The 18,123-nt window shown below is 42.0% G+C and overlaps 1 protein-coding gene across 2 annotated transcripts in view; it reads left to right on the top strand.

Annotated features, from left to right (window-relative positions):
- Nucleotides 1–2,292: 2,292 nt before the first annotated feature.
- Nucleotides 2,293–18,123, top strand: part of LOC310901253 (uncharacterized protein) — a 115,154-nt gene continuing 99,323 nt past the window's right edge. For both annotated transcript variants that reach the window (XR_014585689.1, XM_083840542.1), the window contains exon 1: nucleotides 2,293–4,010. The gene's annotated coding sequence lies outside the window, so the exon portion shown is untranslated. The remainder of the gene's footprint in view (nucleotides 4,011–18,123) is intronic.

Genomic DNA, 18,123 nt, shown 5'->3' with positions numbered 1-18,123 from the left:
TGATAAGAGCAGCTGAGTGAACAGCGAACTGGATGTTTGGTAAATATTACTTTGAGTTCATGGCAGAATTTTCATTCGATGTGTTCAAAATTCTCCCGTATTTACACAGTTCACTGCAAAATTGCACTGCATTGACTACTTTGACAAATTGCGTGTGTGCGTATGTGCTTTTTTTCCCCGAGTGGATGCCTGAACTAACCAGTGTAGATCAAACAGCTCTCACTGTGGCTGAAAACACAGTTTGAAGTTTATGTTCTGTCTGTCACATGAATTACATATTTCAGTTAATAAGTTATGCAAATCGTGAATTTTTATGTTCGCCTTTTGTAGTTCTGACTTTGAGTTTTGAATAACATCCGGGCTAATAGTTTGATGGTGAAATTAGGGAATAATTGGGAAGAGCAAATCAGTGCTTCTGTGATCTGCCGGTGAATCACTTAGATAAAACTGTTCCCCCCGAATTGTGTTTGTGTCTGATGTTTGGACACTCGATGCCACGTCATTAAGGGCTTACCCTGAGGAGCTTTTCCTTTGTTTGCAGGGGAGCAGAATCAAGCCCCCAGTGGGCAGCCCAGCGTTGAGTGGGAATGCCAGCACTACCTTAATGCTACCTAATGGATGTCACCTCAGTGGATTTATGAATCCCACTGCATCTAAATAATGGAGAAGAAGTGATGCAATACCTTTCACCCCTTGTTTTCTGTGTCTTACCCACACTAGAGTATGAGAGTAGTTTCTTGCAAACCAAATTCACTATTTGAGGGGAATTTTGGTATTCATATTTTTTTTCCAGGCATGGCCAAAGTCAAGAAAGCCTGAGTCAGAGTGTTTTGAAAAAAAGGGGGGTGAATGACCACAAAAAATTAAAACAAAATTTTAATTCCATTAAATTTAATTTCATTTTTTCAAAGCAACAAACCCATTATAGATCCCATTGTGAAGTGCAAGGCTACAAGAGGCTACGACCCCCCCGCGTTACCTGTAAGGAGCCGTGGGTTTGCAGTGCCTGCCCGAGAGCAGGAGACGGTGCCAGACGTGACGCACGCCTCGAGCCCACGCAGGGACACCACCCACGTGTCCGTCCCGTCGGAGGGGTCACCGCAACACTGCCATGGCTGGGCCCACGTCCACGTGGCAAAGAAACCTCCGTTGTCTTTCCTAAACTCACTCAAAAAATAAAATACAATAAATGGGGAGAAAAAAGAAAAGCCACGAGCCCCCGTTGATCAGATCTCACTGGATAACTTAGATAAATGCTCCTATTCTACCGGTTTCAATAGAGGGGAGGATTTTCTTCCCAGATTTTTCAGAAGAAGAAAATCTCTTGATACTGTGAGCCAAAGAGGGAAGAAGCAGAGCCCCCCCGGCTCATGCTTCTCTAAGTTAAATCACTTATCCGTGTTTTACCAGCCTTTATCAGAGTTTGTACACTTGCTCCAATTAAATTATTTTTTCTTCAGGGGAGCTCACGAGGCACTTACATAAATTCTCTTAATTTCTGAGTAATGCAGTCCTGACAATCACTTAAGACAGTGTGGTTGATACTGCTGTCAGGGAAGACTCTTTTTCAAAAGAATGTTTTTATAGAATATCACTGTGACACTTCGCTTAGATGGATGTCTTTAGCAGAATTTGATTAATGTAATGTAATAAAAGAGATGCACACTAAAGTGTCTGTACATGTCTTGTTAAGTATGTTTGATTCATTATATGTAGTTCTCCTCACTTCTTTTCTCTTTCCTCAGTTCATTTTTTATCATTTCAATAATATATCTATAAATATGAAAAAGTTGGCACTTTCTTTGACATATATGGCTATTAATTCATAACTCTAAAAAATTGTATCTTTCAACTTGTCACTTTAAAGCTTGTACAGTTTATTACAGTAAGTAACCTGTGTTGGAAATTAGATTTTGAACTTTAGCAAGGAGATAAATAAGCTTGTGGACATAGAAGTTATGGGGAAGATACCTAGATATAGTGCTAGAATAAAATTGCATGAAAAGATCACTTACTCGAAGATGATAATTTCAGAGCTCCCTGAGGATCACATTAAGATTGCGTATAGAAAATGGGTTTCGGCTTGAATTCCAATAACTTTAATTCCTAGAAATGGTATTATTTCAGTGAATCCTTTCTCTTGGGTGGGTGTGTTTGTCTCATTCTGTCGGCCTATCATATATCTTAGCAGCACAGGATTTCACTAAATACATGAAATTTACTTTAGGAAGACTCCTAAAAATTAATCTAGGCCACACTTTGTCACGTTGTGCAGCATCAGTCAGTCTGGGGAGGAGAAAAAACTGGGAAATTATCATATCTTTGTTACACAGCTTAAAGCAACATTTAAAGTGAACCGATTTCCTAATTGGACAACGAAGTGATTTGGACAACGACAATTTGGACAATTTCCTAATTGGACAACGACGTTCCTTAACTCCTTGGTTTTGCTTTACTTTGCTCCACTCTGCTTGTTTCCTTGTCGGGAGCTTTTAGGCTCCAGGACTGTTCTCGGAGCATCGTTGTGCCAGCAGGATGCTTTCCTTTGGCTGTGGCAGGACATGGGGCATGAAGGGCATGCGTGGAGCACAAGGAGTCCGCACCACTGACATCCAGAGCCCAGACCGCTTTAACCAGGGGTGGGTGGAAGCGCTGGGGTTGGCGATGGTTGAAGGTGGGTTTGGCGCAGTGGGAAATAGGGAAGTCAAGGCTGCCCAGGAGCAGTGGGAAACCTCACGCTGTAACTGTTGCGCAGGTTTGCGAATCACCAAGAGCCTGAGGATTACGCAGCCAGCAGGGTAGGCACGGTGGGTAGAGATGTGTGAAGTCACAGCTCCCAAGTGAGGGCAGATGGGCCAGCCGCAGGGAAAGGAAGGTGAGAAAGGTGGAGACACGACAGGAGATGTACCGCTTGGTGCGTGGCGTAGGCACCTTTTACATCACTGTCTATCCATTACATTTTCTGCAAAGCCACCGCTTTACCATTAATGTTCTGCTCTAGTTTCTGGTAGACCAGGCCACATGGCTTTGAAGTATTGTATTAATGAAGCTTGTGTAGTAAACCGGAGCAAAAAGAGGCACAAGGTTCACTTTGGAGAAGCCCTTGGATGGTGTTTCCCCAAGCTTTAGGAAGCACATGCAGCTCCCTGGAAGCCCCAGATGCCAAAGCTCCTGCCTCCCGAGCAGGGAGGATGGTCCTGCAAGACACTCACAAGGGAGGATGTGAACTCTGCCTGCCTGTAACTTTATGATTGATAACATTTATTAACCAGACAGGTAAAGAGAGCCCAGCAGGCTTTACACCTTTAACAAGCTGTATCTCAGGGGAGCCAAGCTGGCTGTATTCATTCTTGTCAGCACAACTGTCTTTGGGGAATTATTTGTTTTATAAAACCAGATTGTCAGATTTCTACAGCAGAAGGAAAAGGGAGACAAAACAGGTTTTGAGTAAAAGTGAATAAAACTTCCAGGAATTAAGAGCTCCTATCAGTGATAATTTTCAACATCTGAGCGTGAGCATTTGGGGTAGGCACCTGAAATGATGAGCAGGTGGCAGGAGAGAGGAATGCTGCTATAAGAAAAAACTTTGTGGACTTGCTCACGTCAGCATGAGCACACCTCCTCTCCAAGCTCCCTTTGTAGGTAATGAAAACCAGAGAGGAGCATGCTGGCTCACCCTGGAGGGGGATTACTGTTGCCACTCTCAGCAGGTGTACGTGTTTAAGCCTCATGTCTCACTTACCCATGGCAGTGCCTTGGCTTTAGTTGTGGACTCTTGTGACCCTCCATTAAGTGCCCCCAGGTGTGTGTGGTGCAGAAAGACTTGACATCAAGCTCAGGGTTGCTAAGGCTTATTGGCCAAGTGCTGCTGGCACAGGTGGGGTGCTTCTGTGCCCTGAGCCAGGGTGGGTGCCTTCATTGGGGCTGACCTCAGGGGAGCTGGGCGTCTGCTCCTCTTGGGACACGGAGGGCAGGAGGCAAGGAGAGAAGAAAGCGTGCCTTTTCGTAAGGTAAAAACTGCTACTGGATGTGGGAAAGCAAAGGTGTGCTCTTGTTGTCCTTAAAAACTGGTGAAAACTGTGTTTCCTCTATGTGCTGGAAAAGGTTTGAAGTGATTGGTGTAGTGGATGTTCAGTGCCTGAGCCCTGGTCTAGCTGTTTGCTTTGGTTTCTTTGAGTAAATCTCTTGAACATGTTCTTAAATAAAACAAGCAAATAAGGTTGTTTTAGAGGAGTTAATGTGCTTAGCTGTGTGCTTATATCAAGTGTGTGCTTAATTGTTCTTTTTGTACTGGCCAAGGTACGGAGAAAGCTGCTTTGGATAGTTTCTGGGAGCCAAAATCTTTTCTTTCCATACACTTGTAAGCACGGACTCCCCTGCTTGCGTGCTAACTAGGGGGATTTATAAGATGGAAGGAAATACTTTATGCAGAATTATTGTAGGTGTGGAGAGTTGAAGAAATGGTAACTGGTTCCTGAGGCTGTTTTACAGCAGGAGCAGAGGCTCGCCCCCTGAGATGCCTGTTCCTTAGCGGAGTAACAAGGGCAGTATGGAAAGCGCCTGTTTCTGGTTCAGTCGAGCCCTATAAACGCAATGAGTCAGGTAGTTTGCTTATGCACACTGAGCTCCAAGCTCATGGAAATATGCTTAAAAACAGTTAAGTTGGAGAAATAAAACCTATCTGGTGGCTGATCTGAAAGCACGGGGAGCTGCTCTGGAAGGGGCTGGCCAGCTGCCTGCGGCGAGGCGCAGGTTCCTGGGCACCAGGACGGGAACGGTTTGAAAATGAGGAAGGGGCGTTGCAGGGCGTTGAATTTCTTCTGGAAAGAAGGGTGTGCGTTGTGGTGAGAGCACAAGGGGGTCAGGCAAGAAAACTGTAAACACCTCACTGATGAGGCTGTTTCCTTCCTTCTTCACTGCTGACCTCCGGCCTCGCCTGTTATCTCCTAGCAAGAAGAGAAGTGAGAATTAAAACATGGTGCCCACATATTTGGGGGTGTCAGTCCCTTCTGCACCTGCTAGCCGGGCTGGGGCCGAGCCACAGGTGTTTGTGGTCACATTTGTGCTGGAGAAACCTTGAGTACTGTGTGGAGGCTCCTCAGGTTGCCCCAGGGGGACAGCTGAATGCCCTTTTTTTTTCTTTTTCATTTATTTTCTTGCTGTGGCCCCCAATTTATTTCTCTGCAATCCCTGTCCTTCCCTCAAAGTGAAAATCTGTGGCTTATCAAACCTCATTTTCTCAAAGTACCTGTGTTTCTAAGTCTAGGCTTCTGTCTTAATTGCATGCCTAGTTGGGAGGAGGGAGAAAAAAACCTTTTTGGTTAATTGATTAGTAATTTAGTCTCTGGTGATATGCTTATTTAAGAAATCTGCCTGAGTTATATATGTCAAATGATTCACATAAAAACAACATCAAGTGAATCATATATAAAAATGACATAATTGCTATTAAACTTAGAAGCCATATGTGTGGCTGAGGAAACTACTTTATTGGCTTTAGTAACTCTTATATTTTTTCCCAAAGCCAGTTCTGCTCTTGTGAACAGAGAAGGCATGTTTATGTGTAGGAAAATAGCCTTTACGTGTGTTATTCGGGGAAGTAGGTGGATATTCTGGCAATACAGGAAAAAGAAATGTGATTTTGAGTGTCGGGAAGCTGAGAAAGGGGTCTGCTTTTTTTTTTTTATCAGCAAGATTAAACAGCAGCTCTAGCAAATGCACCATCTGAGATTTTATTGCTCTCTGTTATTTTTAGTACTAGGAGGGAGATTAAATGAAATCCGGGATTATTTCAGCCAGTGTTAAACTTTTTATTGCTCATTTCTGCCATCAGGCTCAAGCTGACCCAGTTGGATGGGTCCTTACAGAAGGTGGGCTCTCCTCTGCCAACGCCAGGACCGTGCAGCTCTTCTACCTGCACCTTATCTTACAGGAAAGTTGAATATATCAACAGAAAAAGCAAATACAGATATGAATGCAGCTAGTCTTTTGCTTGATGTTACTTGGTTCTCAGAAATTCCGTAAAGTTTATTGCGTGCTGAACTTCATACGTGCAAACTGTATTTCACATGTGGCTTAGCACCCGTGTAGTCTTTGTGGGATCACGGGTTTGTGTCACTTGTCTGGGTGTTTTGGAAGGTTATTTTTATTTCTTTTAAAGATGTCTTGAAATAAACCTGAACTGACTTAAAGTTTTGCATTTCTTTCTCAGAAGAAGATTGAAAAGGCCTTTTTAGAGTCTGTATGTAATTTTAATCTTTATTTTAAAAACAAAAGAACACCTTAATGAAGCTGACTTGATGCTTGTCACTGGTGGTTTCTTCATCTTATCCCTTTTCATAGGGTGGTGCCTTTTACATTAGTCACAGTCCCAGACATGTTGATATACGCAGTGAGGAAGGCTTAAGGTGGTGGTGGTGATGAATGGCTGTTGTAGCACTCTTCTGCAGTTAATCTTGGCACGAAGGAAAAATCCTGGTCTTGCTTTTGCGGGTTTTAGAGATCCTGCTGTCTTCAGGGTGGGTTTCGTGGATTTGTGAGCGTGCTGGCCAGCTGGTGCTGGCATGGTTTTAGCTCGGGGTCAATGAAGAGGAGGGGGCAGCAGGCAGCTACTCAGCTCTGACAAGGCCGCCCATGTCACCAGCACTGAGGGACGGGGTATCCGCACAATGTGAAGAAAAGCCTTAATGTTTTTTGTAATTAGTAGCTGGTAAATAGACTTCCAAAAGCCTCTTCCAGTAGTGTCTCTATGAGCTGTGTTTGGTTGTGTTTGAACAACATTGCCCATGTTTTGGGTACCCAGACTGCCCCATGGACTGTCCTGAAAGGAAAGCATGCTGCTTCCATGGTGAGCATGCCGCTCATCCCGGCAGGAGCAAGTGAGTCAAGGAAGCAGGGATTATGCTGTCTAATCATGCTCTGAAGTCACTGATGTAAGAGGAATGAGCTTGGACCGGAGTGGCCAGTGCAGCACTTCTGCAATGGGAAGAAGAGCGTGGCGTGTAAACACTCGGGGCCTGCTGCTCTGTGGCTGTGACTCAGCCCTCGGCTCCCTGTGGGGCCGGCACGGGAGCCCCAAACCCTGCCTCGGCCTCTGCCTGCTGCCCCTTTTATTTCTGCTAGCCTTTTCTGGGAGGTGGCTGTGGGGAAATAAGTAGGGCAGAGGAAGAGGAGAGCTGTGAGCACGTCCTGCAGCTCTTTGCGGGGTCAGGCCTGCAGGCCTGCTCCTTTTTGAGACTGTTATCTAGGAGATGCTGGCTGTTTGGGTAGGACTGCCGCTGAACTTGTTAATATGCAGAAAGAGCTTTTGTTGTGAAAAGTAAATGCAGCTGGTTTGCCTAATTATTCAAAAAAAAGGGGGGGGGGGGATGAAATGGATGGACATCAGGCCAGGTGGAGAGCTGCAAAGCAACCAATGGTTCTCACTTGCTGTAAGCTTCCTAAATAGAAACGCATCTGAATGGAGACTTGGTATCAGCGGTCATGAATCTTTTTGATTTTGGGAGCTCTTACTCACTTGTGTCTGAATTCAGGTTCAGAGCTGAGTCACTCCTTCTGCTCCTCTTCCCCCAGTGACTTTCCATGCTGCTTCATTTTTCCCAGCTACACATTACTCCAGAGCAAGACTGTGCTCACCGCAAGCAGTGAAAACAGCTTGTGACTTCCTTGGGAAGAGGAGAACGTGCTCTGAGCACCGTACTGCCATGCAGCCTGTGGTGGCGATGAGCTTTGGGGAAGCAGCTCAGGGCAAGGTATGGGACAGCTGGAGCATCAGCACTGCCAGACTTAGTGATAGATCCAGCTAAAGTGGAAATAACATACAAGTGTTTTGTAATCTCCCTGGTGCTCAGTTTAGCAAGGCAGAAGGTTGAACAAAGCTGAAAGAGCCAGTGTCAGGAGCTATTCTTCCGTGCTTTGTATTTTCACCTTGTTTGGTATTGGCACAGCATGGAATAGCATGAGAGAGACAGAGAAAAACACCTTTCAGAAGAGGAAAGGAGCCCCCCCCTATAACGAAGAGTTCAACCGAAATAAGGGTGGGGGGGTGGAAATTTTTTTGCATGCCAGATTTCTTGCCACTTTCAAGCTAATCCTTTCAGTTCACTTCAATACAGTCACTGAAGTAGCTTAGAAAAAGAGAGGAAAAGATCTTTGATATGCTAGATCAACCAAAGTTTAAAAAATCTCTCTTTGTATATGCCATTTATAATGCAAATCTCAAGTTGGCATTTTAGGCTCACTTACTGCTGTTACTGAAGTACCTTGCAATACAAACGCTGGAGACAGAGGGAGATCCCAAATGACAGAGTGCCTTTGATAGTTCAATAATAAATTAAAAAATATGTATTTCTTCACTCTTCTAAATACCTTCTACCTCCGCAGTTAGAGTGAGACAGAAAAAGCAAATATTACTGTACAGGGGTGGAAGTTATGGGTCTAAGTCTTCTACGAGCTTGAACTCAGCTTTATCAGCATGTCTCTGGGAAGGATTTGACCCTGGCTGGGGCATCCTGCAGCTTTCCTCCTACTGGGGAGAAAGCGTCTGTGCTAGCTGTGTTTGCTTAGTCAGTGAGCAACCGGTTAAGTATTCTTCTGGAAAGAAGCCTAATTTTTAAGAGTTGCTTTCCCAAATATATAACCTGATTTCTTTCCCTTGTGTTCCCAACATTTAAGCACTGATTAAATGTCACCAAAGATAATAGGAGAAATGCTCATGACGGCCAGCCTATTTTAAAATAGCATGGGCATGCTTAAAGCAATAAGTAATTTTGCCTCTGTTACACAGTGTGCTTAATGCATGCTTAAATTCATCTGTAGGCAACTTAGATACCTCATTTCTGGATCCAGCTTGCTCAAAGAGGGGATATTCTGGGATTTGCCCCGCTGAATTTCACACAACTGCTCTGAGGAAAGTGGCTGTTGAAGACGTGGGCTGTGACCTCCTGTCCCGTGGTGTGGGTATTGGGATGATCCTGTCCACCTTGTGAATCCCAGCATTGCAATGCTGTGAGGGTAGTGGGTAACTCTGGTCTGCAGCTTGTTACCTGATCATATGCTCGGTTTCCAAACCTTGTTACCTCCCTGTGCGATGTAATGAGGGCCAAGGCAGGTTTCTCTGTGATAATTTACGACCCGGTTTGCTGGGAACGGTCTTCTCACCACAGACCTGCAGCACAAAGTGCTGATTTAAGCAACTGGCCAAGCACCTACAACTTCCCCTGATACATATATAGATTTGGGTTGAAACAGTGTTATTTTAAAATTGTTCTACAGCTGTGTGCTGCTGCTTTCAAGAGCATCTGCCTATTGCTGTCTGTGTCACATGGAAGTCAGTAAAGTCCTTGGTAAAGCTGTGATGCACTCGGTAGCTCAGCTACTGTAGAGTGGATCTGGACTCTAATATTTCTAAGTATCCTTATATTGCAGACATTAGAGTGAATAAAGAAATGTTGCTGAGAAGTAAAATACATCTTGATGCATGAGTTGGTTTCCCTTTCCACCCCCTGCTTAGTGCTAATGTCCTCTGTGTCTGTTGAGAAACTGCTGTGACGTAAGAGTTGAAACATGGTTCAGAGGAGCAGCAAAGAAAACGCATCTTCTGGAAGTCAAAGTGTCAAGCTCGTGTTTTTGTTTTATTTCTTTATTTTTGCTACTGTGTGTTTTTTTGTTTTAATGGAAAATATCACTTAAATCACCATGATAGTCTATGACAGGCTGCCTTCACAGAAAGTGCGAGTCTTTTGTGGAATCTGGTAAATGATAGGTGAAAAAATGTGTCCTCTAACTAAGCTGTTACTGATTATCTTGGTGCAATGTACAGATTAAGGGCCTGATCTAAGGACCACTGGGGTCAATTGGCTGAAGTGGACTTTGAATCGAGTCTTATGAGTGTTCAGTGTATACTGTAGTGGAGGGTTATGAGGACGCGGGCAGCACACTTTCCTCTCCAGTAAGCCTGAAATATGCCAGTTGAAATTCTGAAGTAGAGTTGGTTTTCTGACTCGTGTTGAAAACCCCTGGAGTGGTTACATAAGGGTTATTTTTAATATGCAACATGAAAGATATTCAGCTGGGCGTACAGATGTGTGATTATTAGTAGCATCTCCAGAATGTGACTCTTCAGGTGTAGGAGCTGGTATTTCAGAGTTGCTTTCTTTTTTGACAAACAGGTGTTTCATCAAACTTGCTGCTTTTGAAAACTCTGTGATCTGAGCCCACAAAACTGCATGTTTTGCCACACCATGGCGATTCTATTGCCTATTTCAGGCTGCCATGGAAAAACTTGAGGGGAAAAATATAAATAAAATATGCCCAAGCGTGCAAGTCAATGATCTGTGTGTTAAGCCTATTGGCACATACAGGACAATTTTATTGCATGACCTACTGGTTAAAAACATCAAAAATATAAGTCAAGTCATTCGAAGAACTGCTGTTTAGTGAGTTAGAATGAATGAAGTCTTTATTGAGTACATGCTTTCAGATTCATCGCTGGTTCTGTTCTAGTCATGCCCTATCCTAGTCTTTAGTGCCCCAGGCAGTCTTTTTGAGGACACTTGACCTGCCAGTCATATTTCAGAAACTACTGATATGGTACTTGCTGATTTAGTTTAGATTCCAAACAGGCTAGCTGCTGGATTACAGACTAATGACCCATCAGATGCTAAAGGCAAAGGCTTAAAGTGCACTAGTGAATTAAGCCTCAACATTGTCTGAAGGGAAGAATTTATTATGTCATTAAATTTGATTCAATAAGTTTCATTTCTTTAGATGCATTACACTAAGCAAGAAGCGAGGAATTAATGTGACAGATACATTGATTCTCTCCAGGTGAAGCGTTGGTATTTAGGTACAGCATCAAGGGATGCTATTTTGTAGAATTTTAGCTATATTGATAGGAACGAGAGGTTGGGAGAACTGTATAGCTGGTTAACCAACCATGGAGGACTCAGACTAGGTTCACTTGAATATATGCTTCAGTTGGTAAATACATAGGAAAGTGAGGCTTGCCTGATTTGATGATACCCTTGGTGAGGTTTCAGGGGCTTTCCATCAAATATCAAATCCTCAGTAGTGTAAAGATATTAGTAGTAACTTATAGATGGCACTGGGATTTAATGAAAAACTTAATACAAGCACATAATGTGATGAGTCAAACAGGGATTGCAGCTTGACTCTCAGAAGACTATCGTAGTGATCTGAAGGAAAAATCCTGCATAATACAAAGATCACTTTAAAACATTAAAAAAAAGAGAGAGAGATTAAACATTTGGTGTTTTATCTATCTGCATATGTCTCCTAGTTGTGTTACAGCAACAGAAAAAGTGTTTATAAATAATAACAAAGATACTTCAGGAAAATGTTAGGATTTCTGCCTGTAGATTTTGTCACTCATCTCTCAATATCTGATGAAGTTCTGAGTTCTTCAAGATGCTCTTATATTACAGAGGTGATCACGTTGTCAGGAAAGCAGTAAAAAGCTTACAGGGATAGGTGCAATATATAATTTTGCTCATTTTCTTTTATATCATATGGTAGGATGGTAAAAGTGTATATTTTTGAGTTTGAAAATCAATTTAAAGGTCATTAGATTATATTTAATGAATTATGTACTTTATTACAAATACTAAGTTGCACTGAGACATTGTGAACCATATATGTTTACATGACAGCAGGTCTGGGATTAGGAATTTTTATTAGAATATTTTAATCACTTTAATACAATTCATAATCAAAGAGTATTTAATATTCTAGTCTCAAGAAATTATCAGCCTAGTAGGTCAGTTTTAATTTTCCTTTAGCAGAGACTATTCTTTCCTTAAAACGTGATAGTTCTTCCTTGCGAGTTAAAGTGGAAGAGGGTCACTCTGATTTATGTTTGTACGCAGGTGCTACTCTCCCCTCCCACGCCCAACACCGTGAAAGTCATCACTGTGCTGAAAATACTTCCCACTGTAATCAGGATAATTTCAAAACCAAGCAAAAACCAGATATATGTCCACAGTCCTATTTATCATTAGGCTAACCTCATTTTCATCTGACGGAAAAACATATAATTCAACTGACCACTGCAAGATCTTAATCTCCTTGATGCGTTTCTGAAGAACTAAAGCCTGGAAATTCTTACAGCTCCCGGAGAGCCAGCAGAACATCCAGAAAGTTTTTCACCTCCCTCCCTCATTAAAAAGCTCTTAATTAGTGTGATAGTATGAGGTAGGTGCCTGTAAGTTGTCTCAGACTGGTACAAAGCTCTGCTTTGCCTGTTCCACACACCCCCCCCCCCACCTTGTTTCTCTGTGTGGCTGTGGTGTGTTTGTGTGTGTTGTTTCTTTTTAAATTTGAATTAAAAGTTCTGCTGTGACTTGGGCAAAAGAGTGAACTTTAGGACATAACAGACCAAGGAATCTCAGAGTACATCAACGCAACAATTTTTGCTACTCAAATCTGTGTGCTTGAGATTAAGATGGAGACTTCAACAGCTTAGCATTTTCTGAGGACTTGATTTAGCATTTATAAGACAAATTTTGGAATCTCAGGAGCTGCTGTGTAGTGGAGCTGTGTTTGTCAGCTTTCCTACCCTCCTCCGTTCTGGCATTTTTTGTCAGAGGCCCAAAGTGGAGCCATCTGCAGTGCTTTGCCTGGACGTTTGCAGGCTTGTTCTTACAGTTCTCCACTGAAAATGTCAGGAAGCTCTGAACTGGCATTATGAAAATTAACCGGATTCTAGTATGGTGCTTAAAAAATAAAATAAAAAAGGGCAAAATATGCTATTTAAATGTAGAAGGGTGTATATTTGTCTTTGGGCATCATCTGTAGCATCCTATATTGGTTGCCTTCCAGTGTTGCCACTGCTAGTGCAGTAGGACCCAGTTTGCCAGGAAGCTCTGCTGCTCCTGCAATGGCATGGGGAAAAAACTGCTTGCAGAAGTTCTGATTGCATTTATTTTTAATTTAGGTGACCACCTAGATGCCCAAGGTGAGGTTCTTTTATGTAAGTGGCCATTGTGTGTATACCCACAGTGTTCCTCCCAGGAATGAGGGGTAACTCTAGCTGGGGACAAGGGTGATGAATAAAAGAGAGGAATGTGGAGCCACAGGTGGCCTCAGCATGCTTCTCCTCCTTTTGTTAGTCAAAAGTGTTGAGTGGTCATAGAGCTCTTATGGAGAAGGCCACAAAAGCTTTAGAAACTGTCCGTCCTAACTCCATAAAATATCTGTATTTTAAAACATCCATCAGTTTCTTTCTTGGCGTTGAATCTGGATATAAAAATGGGAACCTGCAGCCAATGAGATCAAACTCCGTTTTGTACAAATGACTCCATGTAGTCTTGATGAAACCTCTGTATTCCTCTAACTCCATATCGGGGATAATATTTACCTAGCCTATGGTGGTGTTAAGCACTTATTGCTTCTAGAGTAGCATGCTTCATTATGGATCTCATCTCTGCATGCTTGCCTGCTGTATCGTATAACTAAACATGTTGTCAAGTGGCTTCCTCTGTGTGGCAAAGATTTGACAAACTGGACTTGGAAGTTGGGGGGTGGAGTACTAGGAAATGAGATATGCAGAAAAGGAATTTTTTAACCAACTTTTGACTGTATGTGAATCTTTACTAATCTTTTCTGGGGAATAGCTGCAGTCTGAGGCTGCTGGAAAAATGAGAACCAAAAATGCTGTCTTTTCCATGAGAACAGTGTGAGAGTGGACTAAGAAAGCTGAGCAATAATATCTGAAGACCACCTTAAACTCTGCCTTTTCAAAGCCAGTCACATTTCAATCAGTACTTGGGAATTTTAACCAAGACTTTTTATAGCATTACAAGTACTCATTCATTTCTCTTCTTTGACTACTAAATAGATATCCTGTGGTAGAAATGAGCTGAAAGGAAAAGAGAAAATGTCTTTCTAGATTACTCTTGTCACTTGTCCATCGATCAAACTCTGTGCTATGCAAACATTGGGAAAAAGATCCTTGCTAGTGAATATGAATTTGACTCATGTGTGCCAGTTACCTTGGTTGTCTTTGTGATTTCTTCAATTTTTTCAGAGGATGCTATTCTAAAAGCACTCTCAGCTTTTGAGTGCTTTGTAAGTGTTAGTTTGCAGGAAAGGAAATGGGGGTTAAAGCAATGTTCCCATTTTGCAGAAGGCAAAACTGAGGCATGAAGAATCCCAGCTGGTCAAAATACACCTTATGTTTTCTGATAACAAAAAAGGCCTCTTTCTGAAAAGTGCATGTTGTTTGTACAGGGCAGAACATGTTTTACCTTTGTTTTCTGTGTTAAATGGCTTTTTTTCCTTTCCTGTTCTGGAACTAATTCAAGTTGTTGCTAAAGGTATATTTATTTGTATATATATACTTGACATCTGTTTGTTTTAGCAAAATGTGCATGTATACGTGCATTTTTATACCCTATTTGCCCTTGTGCACTGTAGTCCTTCATTTATGTGTTTTCCTAGTCTTCAGATACTTAAAAATTATTCAGCTTTACAAACCTGTAGACTCAGTTAAAAGAAAAAGAGGAAAAAAAATTGTCAGGTGGGTTTTCTTTCCCAGATGCACAGTACAGATTTGTCATCAGATCTCAGCAACAGGAGGAAAGCTAAACACAAAGACAACAAGCCTAAATGATAAAATGTGTTCTTTTTTATAGCGGGTGACTTTAATTTCAAAAAGGGAGTTTCAGTTACCTATTTCATAATGCTTCACTTGGTCCCAGGTATTTCAGGTAGATTAATAGCCTGATGTAGCATGCCCAGTGTGAAATCAGTGGTGCGGTAGTGTTACCTTGGATGCAATAGGTACAAGGTACAAACTTCATATTCCTGTTTTTCTCTTACTTGCATTTTGTCTCCCACCTTTTGGTAAACTTTAAACATTTTATAGCTCTAGTAAGACTATTATTGGGGTTGCTTGATTAAAATATGTAGAGAGAGAGAAAAAGGAAAAAGGTTATCATTTTGGAATAGGTTGAAGTCTAGGAGTTCTTGGCTGTTCCAAGGATTTCACTTCTGCTTTGTTTTAGTAAAAGATCAATTAATCACATACAAATGTGGAGTATATGTACGGTGTTTATCTACCCATTGACCTTAAATGTTTTTCCTACTTGTGTTCACTAACTTTCTGTGGCCATTCCCTTTCTCTCCTTGTTGCTCCTTTAAATGGCAGCGCAACACTGGAAATGATTTCAGAAAGTAATGCTCATAGAAGGATATTTCCCTTCAAGTTCATGAGATCAAATGCTGGTGTTGATTACAAAAGAATAAACCTATTGCCCTCCGCAGGGGTGTGTTGATGTAATACAGCCATAAAAGAGCACCGTTTGTTTAGCCTAGCAACAATGATGACTAAGAGGGGTCACGATGGCTCTGTGTTTAAAAAAAAAAAAAAAAAATAGGGACGTAAACACTAGGACGGGTTGAGTGGTTTAAGTTAAATGACAGTATTAGCATAAGAACAAATGAATATTCAAGAGCTGTAAATAAAATTGGAGCTGAGATTAGGAGACCTCAAATCATCAGGGGAGTGAAGTTCTAGAAAATCCTTCCTGTGGAAATCGTGGGGTTAACCAACTTAACTGGTTTGAAGATGAAGCTAAATAGTTTATGAAGAGCATGATACGATGTGCTTCTTTTGGGATAGCAAGGGGCAGGGCTCCATAACCCAGAACTGGAAAAGATTTCCCGTGTTTCTGTAAGCAAAACTTGGCCTATCCAGTCTGTAGTGCTTCCACTTAAGATGATGTATTTATGTTAACCCTTTGCGCTGAGCATGCCCGAGCTGCCTCTCTGAAGAAGGGTGGTGCCTTTGAACTCTGCCATCCTCCTGTAGTATAGCTATGCTGTAGGGTGTTTGAAATGAAACAAAGCAAGAGCCCTGCCTGTTTCCCTTGGGATGCAGAGGGGTTAGGCTGGTGATTCTCCCCGCAGCCCCGTGTGAGGCTGGGAGGGATCTCTTCCATTGCGTGGCGGTGATGATGACCCCCTGGTTCCCAGCTCGGTGCTGGCCCCGTGGTGACGAGGTTCCCGTATGTGGGGCTGGGCACAGCATCCTCGTATGTGCCCTGCTGGGGACCCAGGGATAAATTAAAGATGGTTTCAACTTTAAATTTTCTTGCTCTCTTGGGGGTGAAATAGAATCCTTGCCCTTGCTCTAACACATCCTTTGTGGTTTAATTTAAATGGTGATTTTTACGGTGACGTGATGTTCATCTGCTAACCTTTTACCCAATATGTTCAATTTAAAGAAGCGTCGAGTCTCCGAACGTGCCTCTATCTATAGATAGAGAAGCGTGCTGCAAGGTAGTTTACCTACTTAGGTTGGTACCTAAGAGCTTGTAAACAAATTCATAAATTTGTCATGCTGATTATAGTGTTGGCAAACACAATGGTTGATCATGTTATAAATGTTTATCAACACCCGCACTCACCCACCTGCTAAGAGGTGCTACGCTTTAATGAAATTGTTTGAATATCAAGGCTGGTTGCTAAGATACAATGTTCTTGTTACCAGGGATGTGATGCTTACAGATTTCTGTTATCAAATAATGATTAGAGATGTGCTAACCTCAAGGTGCTCGGTGCAGTGAAAGGTTTACTGAGCCACAAATTAGTAAACTGTCTGCCTGAGCAGACACTTACAGAAGGAGCACATGTGCATCAAACTTACCGAGCTGACATTTTTAAAGAAGACAAGATCTGGCAGTGTAAATGTTCCTATAGATGATGAAAGACTGTCATAGGAAATGTTTACATGATCTGTTGCCTAGCACAATGTCTTCATGCCATTTTTTCCCAACTTAGGCTAGTGTTGAAATCTCCAAGTCAAATAATTGCTTTCTTCTTGCTTACTAAAATGTCTCCCAGCACTCACCTCTTGAAATTACACGGTGGTTTGCGGATGCTGATTTCTGTTTTCTGTAAGGCACACAAAGAAGGAAACAAAGATGTGTAATAAAATGGCCAGCGTGTGGGTCTGGTGGGCAGAAGGTCTCATTTCTAGGTGCTGTGATGGATTCCGGGTTGGAAGCTTCATTGAAGTTAAAAACACAATGAGATGTTAAAGATGACAAACATCAAATATTGATAATGTTTCTTTTTTAATGTAGGTGCTCTGAGCTTTCCGATTTGCTAATGCACTCTGTAATACGATATAAATATTGTACTTCATTTTATTCTTTTTAACAAGTGCATTTCAATGTTATTAACCATCAAAGAAAATAATGAATAGCACAGTATAGGTGATCAAAAGGATTTTGCTCACACTGCTGAAGTGCTAAGTAATCTTTAAGTGTAACTGTTGATCTTGTTATTGAATTAAGGTTCAAGCTGTATTTACAGTACCTGCATTAGCATGAATTTGAGTTTAAAGGCAGTTCAGCTCAAATAATCTGAATTGTGAGCAGAGTTCAGGGTTGCCTGTGGGACTCCGTATTTTTACATCACCAGTAATTGTTTATTTTGGTGTAAAGAGATGTGCTTGTCCTGGTCCTGTGAGCAACCTTTGTAGCTACTTCACAAGAAGCTCCTATTGCAGTAACTACAAATCTGCTGGCAATTCAACTTGGTGCACTTCTGGTAGACAGGTAAACACTCTAAAATTATAGATTTGCACAAAAAAAAGTCAGCAACAACTTACTACAGTTATAATTTATGACATTAAGCTTACCCCTTGGATGTAAAATCTATACTTTATGAAATGATACAAGACTACATCCTACAACAGGCTCTTAACATAACCCATGTTCTACCTACGCTGTGTGGGATGTTCAGACAAATAATCGCCTTCAGCAGATGCCTTTGTCATAATGAGTGTGATAGTTTATGGAAGAACTGCTGATTTCTAATGCTTGCTTTAAAACCCAGGAATAATTTAGGCTGCATTGATGCTATGTGCTGAGCGAATGAGGTGTGCTGACCTTTCTGTGTCATTTCTAGATGATGGGAGTGAGTCTGTTGCAGGAGATCACCACTACCATGGTTCTCTCTCATCCTGCCCCCAGTGGGGCTGGGAAAAGGCACTGATGACCCTCGGAGTTCATGGAGTAATGCAAAATTGCAAATTTCTGTTGCTTAAACTGAGGTAGGAGAAACTGAAATCTGGCCTGTATGGGAATGGATTTGCAC

This window comes from Anser anser (genome assembly GCF_964211835.1).
Source record: "Anser anser genome assembly, chromosome: 6".
Lineage (NCBI taxonomy): Eukaryota > Metazoa > Chordata > Aves > Anseriformes > Anatidae > Anser > Anser anser.
The sequence above is the reverse complement of the archived record's forward strand: the minus strand, read 5'-3'. Positions and strand labels throughout refer to the sequence as shown.